We start from the raw sequence: 17,899 nt of genomic DNA, 5'->3' as shown, positions 1-17,899 counted from the left end.
AGGCTGAACCTGGTGTGGGGTCTTCCCAGCACAAGTTCAAGAGGTTAAAACTCTCTTGCGAGGGTCAGCCGTCTTCCAGGGGAACTGAGAAGGAGGCTGTCCTGAGGTTTGAGGTGAGTCTGTCGCTTGATTCTGTTCACCTGTGGTTTTACTTATGTGACATGAGAAGGGGGCGTTGCTGGGACTGGTTCCAGAAATGGAGTTGGGGCCATTTCTGCCTCCCCATCTCAGAGCCCTGTGTGGGCCAGGTGATCTGCTGTCTAGGCTGCTAAAGTGACTCCGGGGAGCCTGATTTGGGACCAGTAGGCAGCGGCTTTTACCTCAGGCTCTAAGCCCACCTCCCAGCTCCCTCCTCAGGAGTCCCAGACGCCTTTGCCGCTATTGCTGAGGCTTCAGAGGAAAAGCCTCTGTTCCTTAGCCTCTCCCTACCTCACATCCTCGTCTCTCTGCTCTGACACCCTATGCTGCTTTCTCTCAAAACCCCCGAACCACCTCCGTTCCCTGCTGGTCAACCTCGAGGTGCCATATTCTGGGAATCCTTTACCTCCTGCTCACCCTTCTCATAGGGCCTTTGGGCACCTCTGCTGGGCCCCCCTTTGTCATGTGGATTGGTCTTCGCTCCCATCTGAGCCCCATCCAGAGGAGGCAGTGCCTTGCAGTGGGTTAGAGCTCCGGGGGGCCCTGGAATCAGACAGGTCTGGGTTGAATTCCCACTGTTGGCCTGACCTGTTGGCTCAGAGTCCTTCCCACACTATTTTGCAGCCTCTGGGGGGAGGCCGAGCACACCGCCTGATCCCCTGGGAGGGAGGAAGGGTCTCGGGTCTCCAGGGCTAACTGGAATGTCCTGGGCTTTGCAGGGGTTAAGGATGTCGTGGCCCAGGCTGCACCTACCTTCTCTGCTCGGAATATGGAGCTGGGGAGAAAGGGAGGGGGAGGAGGGGTGAGGCCGAGGGTGGGTGACCTTAGTCTGAGCTCTGTGTTTGCGGCAGCCTCCTACCTTGTAAAGTGAGTAACTGATTAGCTTGTCAGGAAGAAAAAATGGATTTATGTTTGGGAAAGTACTCTCTGTACCAGGAGGAGTTTATAACATGTCATAACAGAAGGGCCAGCTTGAGCCTGGGGCCCACCGTGGAGTGAGAGCCCGAAGGAGCTGCTGGGAGTGGCCCACAGTCCCAGGACTGCCCGCCCAGCTCCCCCAGGGCACCCTGGCAGCACGCAGCCTCTCCCAGCTGGGCGTATCCCCAGTCACACAGGCCGGGTGTGGCCTGCTAGGGGACAGGTGGGGCTTCCTCTGAGTTCCAGCCCCCCATTCCCTGTTCCCCATCCTTCTCTTTCCCTGAAGCAAGGCCAGAGAGTCCCTCCCATCACGCCCTGGACTGTCCCAAGAACTTGTGACTGGAGCCACTGCCACCCAGGGCCTAGAGAGGGCTGCTTTGAGGCGCCTTAGCCCGCCTCAGCTAAGGGAGCCTGGCTCCGCTGCGCAGGAAGGACAGAGGCAGGGCTTTGGCTCCAAGGTCACGCAGGTGTCCACCCTCTGCCATTACCACAGCTTCGCGTTCAAGGCCAAACACCTGGGCTCCTTTCATTCCAGCTCTGTGCTGCAAGCTGGGGATGCCAGTAGGTCAGGACAAACACTGTCTCTGTCCCCATGGTGCCACTGTCAGGCAGAGAAGAAAAAGACTTAAGCAGCTGCAGTGAAATTGACGAATATTGTTCTCCCAAAACTGGATTTCACTTTTGTTTCTTTGTGGTACATGTGATGGAAACTATTACAATAGTCGCTAACAGCAAGGGCTTCCCAGGAACTCGTGTGTGTGTGTGTGTGTGTGTGTGTGTGTGTGTGTGTGTGTGTGTGTGTGTGTGTGTGTGTGTGTGTGTGTGTGTGTGTGTGTGTGTGTGTGTGTGTGTGTGTGTGTGTGTGTGTACACGTTGGCTGAATAACGTAGTTACTCTTATCCCCATTTCATAGATAAGGAAACAAGCACACAGCTAAGCGACTTGCCCGATGTCACAGAGCTGATACGAGAGTGCGGGGATTTGACTTAAGGTAAGGTCTTACTCCAGACTTTTTTTTTTTTTTAATCTCTAATGCCTGCTGTTATAGAAAACGAGACAGCTATGGGAAAGTCAGAAGAAGAATTCTCCAGATTTTCCCCTTCGGCCTTAAACAATTAGGTGTATTCTCTTTTTCTTCCTTTTAAATGTGCTTTGATTATGAATATAACATAACACACTCTAGGAAAATGCATCAAACAAATGCACGGCTTAACAAATGATTAAAATGCACATACTTAGGTAGCTGTTGCCCAGGTGGAGAAAGAGAACATTGTTGGCGCCCCTGCTCCTTTGCCCAACCATCCCCCCTCTCCCTCCCTCCCTAGGGAGTTGTTATTTTGACCTTCGTGGCAATCGCTGCTTTGCTTTTCTTTGTAGATTTGCCACCTAAGTATACATCCCTAGACACTACAGTTTAGGACGCTTGGACTTTGCTATAAATTGAATCACATAGTAGGCTGTATGATTGTGTGGTATATATTATACAATATATGCAATGTAGATCTATTGTGTAATGTATTGCATATATTCTGTCATGACTGGCTTCTTTGCTTCTACATTATGAAGTGAGATTCAGCATGTTATTTCAGTGTGTTCACTCACCCCCATTGCTGAGCGGATTCTATTGGAAAAATACACTGCAATATATTTACCTCATCTACTGTTGATGGACATTTGAGTTATTTCCAGTTTCGAAGTAGTATGGATGAGGCTGTTAGGAACATTCTTACACATGTTCATATTTTTTGTTGCTGGCAGGAGCATTTGCATTTCCGGTAGGTACACACCTAGGAGCTGAATTGCTGGATGCCTAAGTTCAACTTGAATCGATCATGTCAAACAGTTTTCTCAAGTTGAGTGAACCAGTTCACACTCCTTTTCCTTCTAGTGGTATGAGAATTCCTGTTGCTACACCCTTGCTAACACTTGGCTTTGGTTAGTGGTTTTAGTTTTAGCTGGTCCGGTGACTATCTCATTCCGGTATCTTACTGTGGTTTGACTTTGCAGTTCCTTGATGATTAATCATATTGATCATTTTGGGGGCATTTGAATATCTCTTTGCCAAGTACTTTTTTCAAGTCTCTAGCTTATTCTTCTGTTGGAGTGTCTGTCTTTTTCTTCCTGTTTGGGGGTAGTTCTCGGTTCTGGATGTGAGCTTTTAGTGGATTATATATATGACATCATTTCTCTCACTCTGTGTTTGGCTCGCCTTGGCACTCTCTTAATGGTCTCTTGGGATGAGCGAAAGTTCTCCAAGTTTTTTGGGGCAATTATAGTTCTGTTTTATTGAGGTCCACTTTGCACACTTAAATTCACAGATGTTGAGTTCAATCAGTTTTGACAATTATATCTATCCGTGTGACTGCCACCCCATACAACATATTGTCACTCCAGCAAGTGCCCTAGTGCCTCTTTCTAGATGCTTCTTTATCCACCTTTCAAACATACCTACTTTCTGATTTCTGTCACCATAGATTAATTCTGCCGCTTCTAGAACTTCACCGAGGTAGAATTAGAAGTATGTATTCTCTTGTATCTGACTTCTTTTGGTTAATACAATGGTTTTACTTTTGGTTTTCATTTTTAGAGTCACTCATATTGTTCTATTAGCAGCAGTTCATTACTTTTTATGCTGAGTGGCGGTCATTAGACTAATAGGCCATCATTCATTCTGCTATTGATGACTACTTGTATTTTTTGTAGATATATTCATAATATATATCTGCATTTACTGTATATTATATTAAATATATTTTGGAAATGTAATAATATTTAATAATTAATATAGTGAATATATATTAAACTTTCAATTCTGAGATATAGATCAATGTGCAACTATAAGAAATGACATAAAGAGCCTGTGTATCTTTTACCCAATTCCCCTTGATAACATTTTGTAAAACTAGTACAAAAATAGTGCATGGTCAGAGCCAAGGTCTTGCCTTGATAGAGTCAAAATACACAGCGTTTCCATCACCACAAGGGTCCCACTTGTCGCCCTTTTATAGCCACTCCCACTTCCCTCCCACTCCCCTCATCCCTGGCAACCTCTAATTGCATCTCCACTTCCATTATTTTGTCATTTCAAGAATCTTGTCTGAATGGAATCATATAGTATATAACCTTTTGGGACTGGCTTTTTTATTCAGCATAATCTTCCTGGAAATTTATTCAGGTTGTTGAGAGCAACAATTGCCCCTCCCTGGAATTCCTGTTGTGGCTCAGTGGGTTATGAACCCAGCTAATAGCCATGAGGACACGAGACTGATCCTTGGCCTTGCTCAGTGGGTTAAGGATCTGGCATGGCCATGAGCTGTGGTGTAGGTTGCAGGTGTGGCTCAGATCCTGTGTGGCTGTGGCTGTGGTAGAGGCCGGCAGCTGAAGCTCTGGTTGGACCCCTAGTCTTAGATGGTATGTGTGGCACTAAAAAAGCAAAAAAACCCCAAACAAAAACAAATGAAAAACCAAAAAAACCAAAAAAAAAAAAAAAAAAAAAAAGACGCCCCAAACGACAGCTCCTTCCTTTTTATTGTTGTGTAGTATTCCATGGTGTAGATGCACCTCATATTTTTTAACCATTCATCTGTTCAAAGACATCTAGGTTGTTTGCAGTTTTCACCATTATCAATAAAGCTTCTATAAACATTTATCTACAGATTTTTGTGTGAACATAAGTTTTGACTTCTCTGGGATAAATGCTCAGGACTGCAATTGCTGGGTTGTATGGTACTTGCATATTTAATTTTTTAAGAGAGTTCTGGAGTTTTCTAGAATGATTGTCCTATTTTTACATTTCTACCAGTAACAAATCAGTGATGGAGGTTCTCTGCATTCCCACCAACATTTGGTGTTGTCACTAATTTTTTACTTAGGCATTCTGATAAGTACGTAGTGACATCTCATTACAGGTTTTTTTTTTTTTTTTTTTTTTTTTTTTAGGTATTTTAGGGCTGCACCTATGACATATGGAGATTCCCAAGCTAGGGGTCCAATCAGAGCTACAGCTGCCGGCCTACACCACAGCCATAGCAACGCCAGATCTGAGCTGCGCCTGTGACCTACACCACAGCTCATGGCAACACTGGACACTTAACCCACTGAGCAAGGCCTGAACCTTCATCCTCATGGACGTTAGATTTGTTTAGACTGAGCCATGATGGGAATTCCTTATTATAGTTTTATCCCCCCCTTTTTTATTACTCAAATGAATTTATCACATCTGTAGTTATTATAGTTTTAATTTGTGTTTGCTTAATAGATAATGATATTGGACATCTTTTCATGTGCTTGTCATCTGTATATCCTCTTTGGTGAAATGTCTCTTCATGTATTTGGAAATTTTTTTTTTTGCTGTTGGGTTTTTTTTAACTTTTTTTTTTTTTTTTTTTTTTTTTTTGTCTTTTTAGGGCTGCACCTGCAGCATATAGAAGTTCCCAGGCTAGGGGTTGAATCAGAGCTACAGTCGCCGGCCCACAGCCACAGCCACACAGTATCTGAGCCATGTCTACAACCTACACCACAGCTCACGGCAGCGCTGGATCCTTCACCCACTGAGCAAGGCCAGGGATCAAACCTGCGTCCTCATGGATACTAGTCAGGTCTGTTACATCTGAGCCACAATGGGAACTCCTAAACTTTTTAAAATTGGTAAAATAACTGTAAATTTATCATTTTAAGTGTGTAATTCAGTGGCATTAATTACATTTGTACTCTTGTGCAAACATCACCAGTAACTGTTTCTAAAACTTTTTCATCACCGCATAAAAACTCTGCAATCATTAAGCAACAGAAACCCGCCAACCCCTCGTAACCTCTAATCGACTCTCTGTCTCCATGATTGCCTAGTCTAGATATTTTACATAAATGGAATCATATATTATTTGTTCTTTTGTATCTGGTTTATTTTACCTAGCATGATGTTTTCAAGTTGTAGCTTTTCTGAGAACTTCATTCCTTTTAATAACTGAGTAACAGTCCATTGTATGTATTTTCTGCATTTTGTTTACCTGTTCTTTTGTTAATGGGCACTTAGGTTGCTTCTACCTTTTGATGGTTGTATGCTGCTGCAATTAATATTGGTATACAAATATCTGTTTGAGTCCTTGTTTTTAATTGTTCTGGGTGTAAACTTAAGGCAGAAATCGCTGTGTCATATGGTAATGCTTTGTTGAGTTTTTGAGGAACGACCAAACAACCTCAGCAGCTGCACCGTTTTTGCATTCCCACTAGCAATGTAGGAGGGTTCTGACTCCACATTTTTGCTGACATTTGTTATTTTTATTCATGCATTTATTTATTTGTATCCTAATAGGCATAAAGTGGTATCTTAATTGTAGTTTCTATTTGCATTTCCATAAGGATGAGGAATGTGGAATACCTTTTCAGGTATTTATTGGCGATTTATATATCTCTGGAGAAAAGTTGATTCAAGTTCTTTGTCGGTATTTAATTGGGTTGTCTTTTTGTTATTGAATTTTAGAAGTTCTTTGTATATTTTGGATCTGAATTCCTTATCAGATATATGACTTGCAAGCATCTTCCATTCTGCAGGTTGTCTTTTCATTTTCTTTATATATCCTTTGATACATGGAAGTTTTTAATTAAATGTCTTGGCTGTTTTTTTTTTAATTTTTAAAGAAATTATAGTTGATTTACGATGTACACACACACACACAAACACACTATTTTTCTCATACTATCTTCCATCATGTTCTATCACAAGTGATTGGATGTAGTTCCCTGTGCTATACAGCAGGATCTCCTTGCTTATCCATTCTAAATGTAATAGTTTGCATCAACTAACCCCAATCTCCCAGTCCATTTCACTCCCTCTGCCTCCTTCTTGGCAACCACAAGTCTGTTCTCCATGTCTATGAGTCTGTTTCTGTTCTGTAGATAGGTTCATCTGTGTCATATTTTAGAGTCCACATACATGTGATATATGGTATTTGTCTTTCTTTTTCTGACTTATCACAGTTAGTATGAGAGTCTCTAGTTCCATCCATGTTGCTGAAAATGGCATTATTTTGTTCTTTTTTTATGGCTGAGTAGCATTCCACTGTGTATATGTACCACATCTTCTTAATCTGTTCATCAGTCGATGGACATTTAGGTTGTTTCCATGTCTTTGCTGTTGTGAATAGTGCAGCTATGAACATAGGGGTGCATGTATATATTTTTTTAATATATCTGAAAATGAACTTTGTTTTTTTTTGTTTTTATATAATGATTTTTATTTTTTTCCATTATAGCTGGTTTACAGTGTTCCGTCAATTTTCTACTGTACAGCAAAGTGACCCAGTTACACATACATGTATACATTCTTTTTTCTCACATTATCATGCTCCATCATAAGTGACCAGACATAGTTCCCAGAGCTGCACAGCAGGATCTCATTGCTAATCCATTCCAAAGGCAACAATCTGCATCTATTAACCCCAAGATCCCAGTCCATCCCATTCTCTCCCCCTTGGCAACCACAAGTCTCTCCTCCAAGTCCATGACTTTATTTTCTGTGGAAAGGTTCATTTGTGCCGCATATTGGATTCCAGATATAAGTGATATCATATGGTATTTGTCTTTCTCTTTCTGACTTACTTCAGAGTCTCTAGCTCCATCCATGTTGCCGCAAATGGCATTATTTTGTTCTTTTTTATGGCTGAGTAGTATTCCATTGTGTATATATATACACACCCACACACACACACCCACACACACACCACATCTTCCTAATCCAATCATCTTTTGATGGACATTTGGGTTGCTTCCATGTCTTGGCTCTTGTGAATAGTGCTGAAATGAACATGGGGGTGCATGTGTCTTTTTCAAGGAAAGTTTTGTCTGGATATATGCCCAAGAGTGGGATTGCTGGGTCATATGGTAGTTCTGTGTATAGTTTTCTAAGGTACCTCCATACTGTTCTCCATAGTGGTTGTACCAGCTTACATTCCCACCAACAGTGCAGGAGGGTTCCCTTTTCTCCACCCTCTCTCCAGCATTTGTTATTTGTGGACTTATTAATGATGGCCATTCTGACTGGTGTGAGGTGGTATCTTGTGGTAGTTTTGATTTGCATTTCTCTAATAATCACTGATGTTGAGCATTTTCTCATGCGCTTGTTGGCCATCTGTATATCTTCCTTGGAGAAACGTCTATTCATGTCTATTTTTCAGTTGGGTTATTGGCTTTTTTCCTGTTGAGTTGTAGAAGTTGTTTGTATATTTTAGAGATTTAAGCCCTTGTCAGGTGCAACATTTGAAATGATTTTCTCCCATTCTGTAAGTTGTCTTTTTGTTTTCTTTTTGGTTTCCTTTGCTGTGCAAAAGCTTGTCAGTTTGATTAGGTCCCATTTTTTAGTTTTGCTTTTATTTCTGTTGCTTTGTGAGACTGACCTGAGAAAACATTTGTACGGTTGATGTCAGAGAATGTTTTGCCTATGTTCTCTTCCAGGATTTTGATGGTGTCTTATCTTATATTTAAGTCTTTAAGCCATTTTGAGGTTATTTTTGTGCATGGCGTGAGGGTTTGTTCTGGTTTCATTGATTTGCATGCAGTTGTCCAGGTTTCCCAGCAAGACTTGCTGAAAAGAGCATGTATCTTTTTGAATGAAAGTTTTGTCCGGATACATGCCCAGGAGTGGGATTGCTGGATCATATGGTAGTACTATATTTAGTTTTCTGAGGAACCTCCCTCTACACTGTTTTCCATAGTGGTTGTTATCAATTTACATTCCCACTAACAGTGTAGGAGTGTTCCCTTTTCTCTACACCCTCTCCAGCATTTGTTATTTGTAGCCTTAAAATTTTTTTTAAAAAAATTATATTTGATTTACAGTGTTCTGTCACTTTCTGCTTTTATATGTAGTCTTTAATGATACCATTCTGAAAATTCAATTTTTTTTTTTTGGTTTTCTTAGTTTTTTTTTTAGTTTCTTAGTTGGAAGTTCCTAGGCTAGGGGTTGAATCAGAGCTGAAGTTGCTGGCGTATGCCACATCCACAGCAATGCCACATCTGAACTGCAAGTATGACTTACATTGCAGCCTACAACAATGTCAGATCCTTAACCCACTGAGTGAGGCCAGGGATCAAACCCACATCCTCAGGGATACTAGTCGGGTTCTTAACCAGCTGAGCCACAATGCGAACTCCTCAGCTTTTTTTTTTTTTTTTTTTTTTTTTTTTTTTTTTTTTTTTTTAATGGCTGCACTGTGCCATATTCAAATTCCTGGACGAGGACTGAATCTGAGCCACAGCTGCTACTGACGCTCAGCTGCAGCAACACCAGATCCTTTAACCTACTGTGATGGGCTGGGGATCAAACCTTTGTCGCCCAGCAACCTGAGCTGCTGCAGTCAGACTCTTCACCCATTGTGCCACAGAGGGAACTCCAGTTTGTAGAGTTTTTGATGATGGCCATTCTTACTGGTGTGATGTGACAACTCAGAGTAGTTTTGATTTGCATTTCTCTAATAATTACTGATGTTGAGCATCTTTTCATGTGCTTTTTGGCTATCTTTATATTTTCTTTGGAGAAATGTCTAGATTTTCTGACCAGTTTCGATAGCGTTGTTTGTTTTTTTGATATTGAGCTGCATGAGATGCTTGTATATTTTGGAGATTAAGCCCTTGTCAGTCACTTTGTTTGCAAATATTTTCTCCCATTTTGTGGGTTGTCTTTTTTTGTGGCTTTTCAGGGCCGCACCTGCAGCATATGGAAGTTCCCAGGCTAGGAACTGCAGCTGCTGGCCTATGCCATAGCCATGGCAACACGAGATCCAAGCCACATCTGTGACCTACACCACAGCTCATGGCAATGCTGGATCCTTAACCCGCTGAGCAAGGCCAGGGATTGAACCTGTGTCCTCATGGATGCTAGTCAGATTCATTCCAGCTGAGCCACAGAACTATGAGCCATTGGTAATTTAATAGGAATTGCACTGAATCTGTAGATTGCCTTGGGTAGTAGAGTTATTTTGACAACATTGATTCTTCCTATTCAAGAACACGGAATATCTTTCTATTTGTTTGTGTCATCTTAGATTTCCTTCTTTAACATATAGTTTTCAGAATACAGGTCTTCTTCCTAAAAGTTTTAAATTTTACTAAGGTTCACTTTATCTGTTTTTTCTTTTCTGGCTTATGGTTTTGATGTTGTAAGGAGGGATCCATTGCCCTATCGAAGATTAGGAAATACCGTTTTCTTCTAAGAGCTGATGGTTTTAGCTCTTACATTTAGATCTTGATCCATTTTGAGTTAGTTTTTATAACTTGTTAGGTAAGCTTACAGTTTTATTATTGTTTGCATGTTGAAATCCAGTTGTCTTAGGACTACTGGTTTCTTTTTCCAGCACCATTTGTTGAAAAGATTGTTCTTTCTCTGTTGAAAAGGCTTAGCATCCTTGTTAAAAATCGTTTCTGTAGATATATGGGTTTATTTCTGAACTCTCTATTCCATTGGTCTCTATGTCTGTCCTTATGCTAGTACTACACTGTTTTGATTTCTGTAACTTTGTAATAAGTTTTGGAATCAGACTCTGACTTACTCTGTTTTTAAGTTTGTTTTGGTTGGTTGTGGCCCCTTGCAGTTTCGTATGCATTTGAGGATCAGCTTTTCCATTTCTTGAAAAAAGTCTGTTGGAATTTTTTTTAAAGGATTTTTATTTTTCCTATTATAGTTGGAAGTCCTGTTGGAATTTTGATAGGGGTTACATTGAATCTATAGATCTCTTTGGATAGTATAGACGTTTTCATAACGTTAAGTCTTCCTACCTATGACTATAGGATGTCTGCATTTATTTAAGTCTTAAAATTTCTGTCAGCGATGTTTAAAATTTTCAGTATGTAAGTCTTTTACCTCCTTAGTTAAAGTTATTCCTAGGCAATTTATTTTGTTAGATGCTTTTGTAATAAATAATAAATTTGCTTTCTTAATTTCTTTTTTGATTGTTCACTGCTCGTGTGTAGAAACAGATTTTTGTGTGTTGATCCTGTATGCTGCAACTTTCCTGAAATTGTTTATTAGTTTTAGCAGCTTTCTGTGGATTCTTTAGGATTTTCAGTTTATAAGATCATGACATCTGCAAATAAAGTTTTACTTCTCCCTTTCCAATTTCGGTGCCTTTTATTTCTTTTTCTTGTCTAATCACCCTGGCTAAAACTTGCAGTACAGTGTTGAATAGCAATGGTTAAAGTGGGCATTCTGGTCTCATTCTTTATCAAAGGGGGAAAGGGGTCAGTTTTTTTACCACTGAGTATCATTTTAGCTGTGTAGTTTTTGTAAGTGCTCTTTATCATGTCAAGGAAACACCCTCTTATTCCTAGTTTTCTGAGTTTTTTTTTTTTTTTTAATGGGTGGGGTTTGTTTTTGGCTCTGCCCTCAGCATGAAAAGTTCCTGGGTTAGGTATTGAACCTGTGCCATGGCAGCAATCTGAGCCACTGCAGGGACAACACTGGATCCTTAACCCACTGCACCATGAAAAGTTCTTTCATCTTGTCACGTGCCTTTTCCACATCAATTAAGATATTTCCCCCCTTTTTTTCTGTTAATGTGATGGATTATGTTGATTGGTTTTCTTATGTTGCATTACTCTTACATTCCTGGGATAAATCCCACTTGGGCATGAGGTATAATCCCTTTAATATGCTGTTGGATTTGGTTTGCTAGTATTTTGTTGAGAATGTTTGTATTTATATTCATAGAGATATTTATCTCTGATTTTTTTTTCTTGTGATATTATCTGGCTTTAGTATCACAGTAATGCTGGCCTCATAGAGTGAGAGGGAGTGTTCCCTTCTCTTCTACTTTTTGGAAGAGTTTGAGAAGGATTGGTATTTATTATTTATTTTTATTTTTATTTTGCTTTTTAGTGCCACACCTGTGGCATGTGGAGGTTCCCAGGCTAGGGGTTGAATCAGAGCTATAGCTACTAGCCTACACCACAGCTGCAGCAACATCAGATCTGAGCTGAGTCTTCAACCTACACCACAGCTCATGGAAAATGCCGGATCCTTAACCCACTGAATGAGGCCAGGTATCGAACCTGCAACCTCATCGTTCCTAGTTGGATTCATTTCCGCTGCAACATGATGGGAACTCCTTTGTTATTTTTTTAAACGTGTTGTGGAATTTACCAGTGAAGCCATCTGGTCCTGACCTTGTATGTCAGAAGGTTCTGATTACTGATTTGATCTCTTAAATTGTTATAGGTCTATAGAAATTTTCTGTTTTATCTTGAGTAATGTAGATAATTTGTGTGTTCCTAGAAATTTATCCATTTCATTTAGGTTATCCCTATCCAATTTGTTGGCATGCAATGGTTCATAGTATTCTATTATAATCCTTTCCATTTCTGTAAGGTCAATAGTAATATCTCCTCTTTAATTTCTGATTTTACTTATATGTATTTTCTCTCTTTTTCCCTTGTCAGTCTAGCTAAAAGCTGGTCAGGTTTGTGATCTTTTCAAAGAACTAACTTTTGATTTCATTGATTATATTATTTCTCTTTTCTCTATTTTATTTTTCTATTCTTTAGTCTTTATTTTCTTGCTTCTGCTAGCTTTGGGCTTGCTTTCTCTCTCCTTTCTTTCTTTCTTTCTTTCTTTCTTTCTTTCTTTCTTTCTTTCTTTCTTTCTTTCTTTCTTTCTTTCTTTCTTTCTTTCTTTCTCCAATACATCATTTTTTTTCTACTGTACAGCATGGTGAACCAGTTACACATACATATGTACACTCTGTTTTCTTACATTATCATGCTCCATCATAAGTGACTAGACATATGAGTGAAGTAAGTCAGAAAGAGAAAGACAAATGCCATATGATATCACTTCTTCTTTTTTTTTTTTTGCCTACGCCACAGCCACAGCAATGCCAGATCTGAGGCATGTCTGTGACCTACACCACAGCTCATGGCAATGCTGGATCCTTAACCCAACCCACTGAGCAAGGCCAGGGATCAGAGCCTGAAACCTCATGGTTCCTAGTCGGATTCGTTTCCACTGCACCACAATGGGAACCCCTTTTCTTCTTTTTTCTAGTTCCTCAAGGAATAAAGTTAAGTTATTGATTTAAGATTTTTTCTTTTTATTTTTTTTAATATAGGCACTTAACATTTATAACTTTCTCTCTGAGCACTGCCTTCTCTACATGTTATGTTTCGATATGTTGCCATTGTCATTCATCTTTCAGTATAATTTCTCTTGTGTTCTCATTTGATCCATTGATTGTTTAAGAGTATGTTTAATTTCCACACTTGTGAATTTTCTGATTTGCTTCTGAATTATTTATTTCAAGCTTAATTTCATTGTGATTGAAAAATACACTTCTTAGAGTTCAGCTCTAAAAAATTTATTGAGACTTGTTTTGTTCTCCCTTCAATTCTGTTTATGTTTGCTTTTTTTTTTTTAAAGGAGAATCATCAGAAGTTTTAAAATTATATTTATTTATATTGTCTCTTTTAGGGCCACACCCAAGGCATATGGAGGTTCCTGGGTTAGGGGTCAAATCAGAGGTGTAGATGCTGGCCTACACCACAGCCACGGCAGCGTGGGATCTGAGCCACGTCTGCAACCTACACCACAACTCACAGCAATGCTGGATCCTTAATCTCACTGAGTGAGGCCAGGGATCAAACCTAAGTCCTCATGGGTGCTAGTTGGAGTCATTTCCATTGAGCCACGACGGGAACTCTTATGTTCGCTTTATATATTTTGAGGCTTTTTTTGGTTGGTTTATATGTGTTTGTAATTGTTACATCTTCTTGATGAATTAGCCCTTTCTCAATATATAATGCCTTTCTTCATTGCTTTCAAAAGTTCGCTTTGGCTTAAAGTCTATTTTGTCTGATATACTGTATGTGTATATGTATATGTATATACATAATTTTTCATATTCTTTTCCATTATGGCGGTAGAGTCAGGTCCCAAGTTGCTGCAGTGGAAGCCCTGAGACTCAGGTCCTTGCTGGATCTGCTTCCTCTAAATGCATGCTCTCCCCCATCCCAGCATTAGCACATCTGTCCCAGAGAGGAGCAGTGCTGGAGCAAGAAGGGCTGGAATGGGACTCATCATGGGTTGCAGTGCAGGCTGGGCTGGTCCTGGGATCAGTCAGAGTTCTAGGCACTCCTGATTGGCTTCCTCCTTAGAACCAGCAATAGCTGCTCTCACCCTGTTCAGATGCTCTGTTGGATTTGAGCTGGCTCTGTCCCCTACAGCTGCTCACTCTCCTCCATTGCGGTAGCCTTCACCCTAGTGTGGCCCTGCACTGTGGAACAAGTGGGCTGTAGTAGGCTCTCAGCTCAGGCTGGGGCACACACTGGGGTGGTTGCAGGAAACCAGCCAGAGTCCAGGGCATTTTCTTTTTCTGCTTTGTTTTGGGAGGAAGCAAGTTCTCTTTATGAGCAGAGTGCAGGTTTCTTAGAGCCCTGCTGTCATTCCTACTGGTTTTCAAGCCAGCTAAGGGGATTTATCTTCCCAGTGTCAGACCCCAGGCTTAGGATGCCTAATATATGGTTGCAACTGCTCACTCCCTAGGAAGGATCTCTGAAGCCATATAATCCCCCTCCTCTTCTGTGTCCCCTCCCAGGGGGCAAGTCCTGAACTGATTACTCCTCTCCCCTTCCTACCTGCTTCCATATACATCTTTTTTTATAGCTTTGGTTGTATGAATCTTTCCGTCAGTCTTCAGTTTGTTTTCCATGGGAATTGCTCCATACGTGGATTTTTTGGTGGGTGATGAAGTATAGCATTGGTTTCTTGCAGGGTTCAGAAAGGAATATGGGCAGAGCATACTCAAAAGGTCTAAATTGTAGATATGTTTTTGATGTATTCATGTGGAGGGGTGAGATCCCTGTCTTCAGACTCCATCCTCTTGATCTCCTCCTGTGTTCTGTATGTCTTATTCTTTTTTCCCCCCTCATTCCTCCATTCCTGTCTTATTTTTTGTTTGGTTGATCTTTTCTATGGAACCACTTTGATTCCATTCCCATTTCCTTTTTTTATGTATTCTATAGATACTTTCTTTGTGATTACCATGAGGGTTGCATTTAACAATCTGAATTTATAACAACCTATTTTAAAACCCTACTCTTACATCGTTATGCATTGTGTGCCTAATGGTGTAGATTTACAATTATTTTTATGTATTTATCTTTTAATTCCTGTAGGAAATAAAAAGTGGAGTTATAAACAAAGTATAGTAATACTTGTTTTTATATTTGCCTGCGTATTTATCTTACCAAAGATCTTTATTTCTTTGTTTTTTGTCTTTTAGGGCCACACGTGGGGCACGTGGAGGTTCCCAGGCTAGAGGTCGACTTGAGCTACAGCTGCCGGTCTACACCACAGCCCCAGCAATGCCAGATCCGAGCCATGTCTATGACCTACACCACAGCTCACGGCAACACCAGATCCTTAACCCACTGAGCGAGGCCAGGGTCCAACCTGTGGCCTCATGGATATTAGTCACGATGGGAACTCCCAAGATCTTTATTTCTTGATGTGGCTTTGCGTTACTGTTTGGTGTCCTTTCATTTCAATCGAGAAATTCCCTTTAACATTCTTACACAGTAGGTCTGATGGTACTGAACTCCTTCAGCTTTAAAAAAGTCTGGAATTGTCTAAATTTAGCTCTCATTTCTGGAGGACACTTCTGCTGGATATAGAATTATTGGTTGACCTTCTGTCTTTCAGCCCTTTAAACATGAGATCCCACTGTTCCTTGGTTTCTGATGAGAAATTGCTACTGTTATGGAGCCTCTCTTGTATGTGATGAGGTGCTTCTCTCTTGCTGCTTTCAAGATTCTCTCTTTGTCTTTGTTTCTCAACAGTTTGATTATGAAGTGTCTCAATGTGGATCTCTTTGAATTTATCCTGCTTGGAGTTGAGCATCTTGGATTTTTGGATTTGTGGATTCATGTTTTCCATCAAACTTGGGAAAATTTTCCTCTATCACTTTTCTTCAAATATTCTTTCTGTCCATTTCTCTCTTTCTTCTCCTGGGATTCCCACAATCCATATATTGGTCTGCTTCATGGTGTACCATAGATCCCTTAGACTCCATTCATTTAACTTTTTTTCTTTCTGCTTTTTAGACTTGATAATTCCCGTGGTCCTGTCTTCAAATTAGCTGGTTTTATTTCTGCCTGCCCAAATATGCTGTTGAACCTCTCTAGTGAATTTTGGTTATTGTACTTTTCAACTCAGTAATTTCTGCATGTCTCAGCTGAGTGTCAGGAGTATTAATGTGGTGTTAACTGTGTTAATGAGATTTATTCACTCTGGCAGGGGCCCTCAGTACTTTTTCTCTCAACCCAACAGCAGCTACTGTCTGGCAAGGCTTAGGTCATCTCTTCCTACACATGCATAGTCTAGCCATCAGCCAAAGATTTATAAGGACCCTCCACACTGACCTATTGCGCTCTCTACCGCATGACTGTCTTCTTTTCAATGCCCTACCTCTCAGATTATAGCTGCTTTAGCTGCTCTAAACTCTAATCTCTGCCTCTTCAACTCAGTAAGTAATTCAGTCATGCTCTATTTGAAATCTAGCCCTTGAAACATAATTTGGAAACAAAAAAATGAACAAACCCACAGATATTCCAGTTTTATAGTTATTTATGGTGGGAGGGCTAGACTGGTACTTGCTGCCGCATCATTGTTAGAGGCGGCAGTTTCTCTCTTTCTGCATGAAATGGGTTATGTGTTGGCAAAGATGTTGAGACAGATGTCAGGCAGAGCGAGCCACTCTCTCTGATCCCTGCCTTTGTCAGGTCTCTCTGTGCAAGAGGACACTCACTCACTAGCCTCTACAAGAGCAGAGATGCGATGTCTTCTTCCTCCATCCTTAATGTACTTCCAGAAGAGGGCCTTGGGCTGTGTGAGCACTGATGGCAAGAGTCTCTTGGATCTTGGAAGTCATTCACCTTCTTGTTGCCCACAGATAACGAGTGTGTTCAATTCACCTTAAAAACTCAGTTCTGCCTCTAGTAGCCTGCTCTTTTGCAGCAAGGAAGTTAAGGTTGCCCTGTTGCCTGGTTGAGGGTGGAGGGGAGCACAGCATCTTCAAAGATCTATCTGGTTTCTTTGCTGCTGTAAGTCATTAGAATATGGATCGCTTTCCAGGCCTTGGGGCTGCAGGCAGCATGCCATGTAGTAAACCATGTTCCAGCAGAGGCGGACACACAAGGGCTGTTTTTCAGCCCATTAGGAAGGAGGCACAGCCAAGTCCAACACTAAAACAGAGGAGTTATTCTGAGACATGCTATGCCTATACAGGAATAATAAAGCTTGACATCTCACACTGTTCTAGGAGCCCACAGGCAGCTCATTCATTCACTAGACTTTTGATGTCTGCCTGCACTGAGCCAGACCCTGGGGTTCTGGGGATACAGGGTGAGGGGAAGATTCATCAGGGATAAGGACGGGGTCAAATCTTGGTTCCAAAGAAAATCGAGGAACAAATTGAAATGAACCCATCTTTTCCATACTTCTATTTGAATAAAAGAACGTGTACATTGAATTTATTTTCTGGAAAGGAAATACAGAGATTTTGTTTTAGAGGCTGAGGCACTGCCTTGCGGGGGACCTTGGGCCTTGTCTAACCCACCCAACACAGGCTCTCTCAAGAGCCCATAGCCGGTTGTGTTTCCGCAGTTGAAGGCATGAGTGGGCTCTGGCTTTTCTTGAGGACTGCTAACTCCTGATTTCCCTCTTCTTTCTCTTTTCTCTTAGACAGAGATGGTTGAGCTTGAGGTGCCCCGCCCCACACATCGGATTAGGTATGGACTTTGGTCTCCATCCCTGGGATACTCCTGGGATTCGACCCTCTGTTCTTGCCCTCCTGGCATCCTT

At 41.0% G+C, this 17,899-nt stretch overlaps 1 long non-coding RNA gene across 2 annotated transcripts in view; it reads left to right on the top strand.

Moving 5' to 3' along the window:
• The window catches only part of LOC110259480, a 181,146-nt gene continuing 163,373 nt past the window's right edge, over positions 127 to 17,899 (top strand). The window contains exons 1-3 of one of the 2 annotated variants that reach the window (XR_002341907.1): positions 127 to 1,621; positions 1,970 to 2,047; positions 17,780 to 17,826. This is a non-coding gene — a long non-coding RNA (uncharacterized LOC110259480). The remainder of the gene's footprint in view (positions 1,622 to 1,969; positions 2,048 to 17,779; positions 17,827 to 17,899) is intronic. The other variant, XR_002341906.1, reaches the window with a different exon arrangement.

Source organism: Sus scrofa, chromosome 2 (genome assembly GCF_000003025.6).
Source record: "Sus scrofa isolate TJ Tabasco breed Duroc chromosome 2, Sscrofa11.1, whole genome shotgun sequence".
Classification (NCBI taxonomy): Eukaryota; Metazoa; Chordata; class Mammalia; order Artiodactyla; family Suidae; genus Sus; species Sus scrofa.
This window is presented reverse-complemented; position numbering and strand designations above follow the sequence as displayed.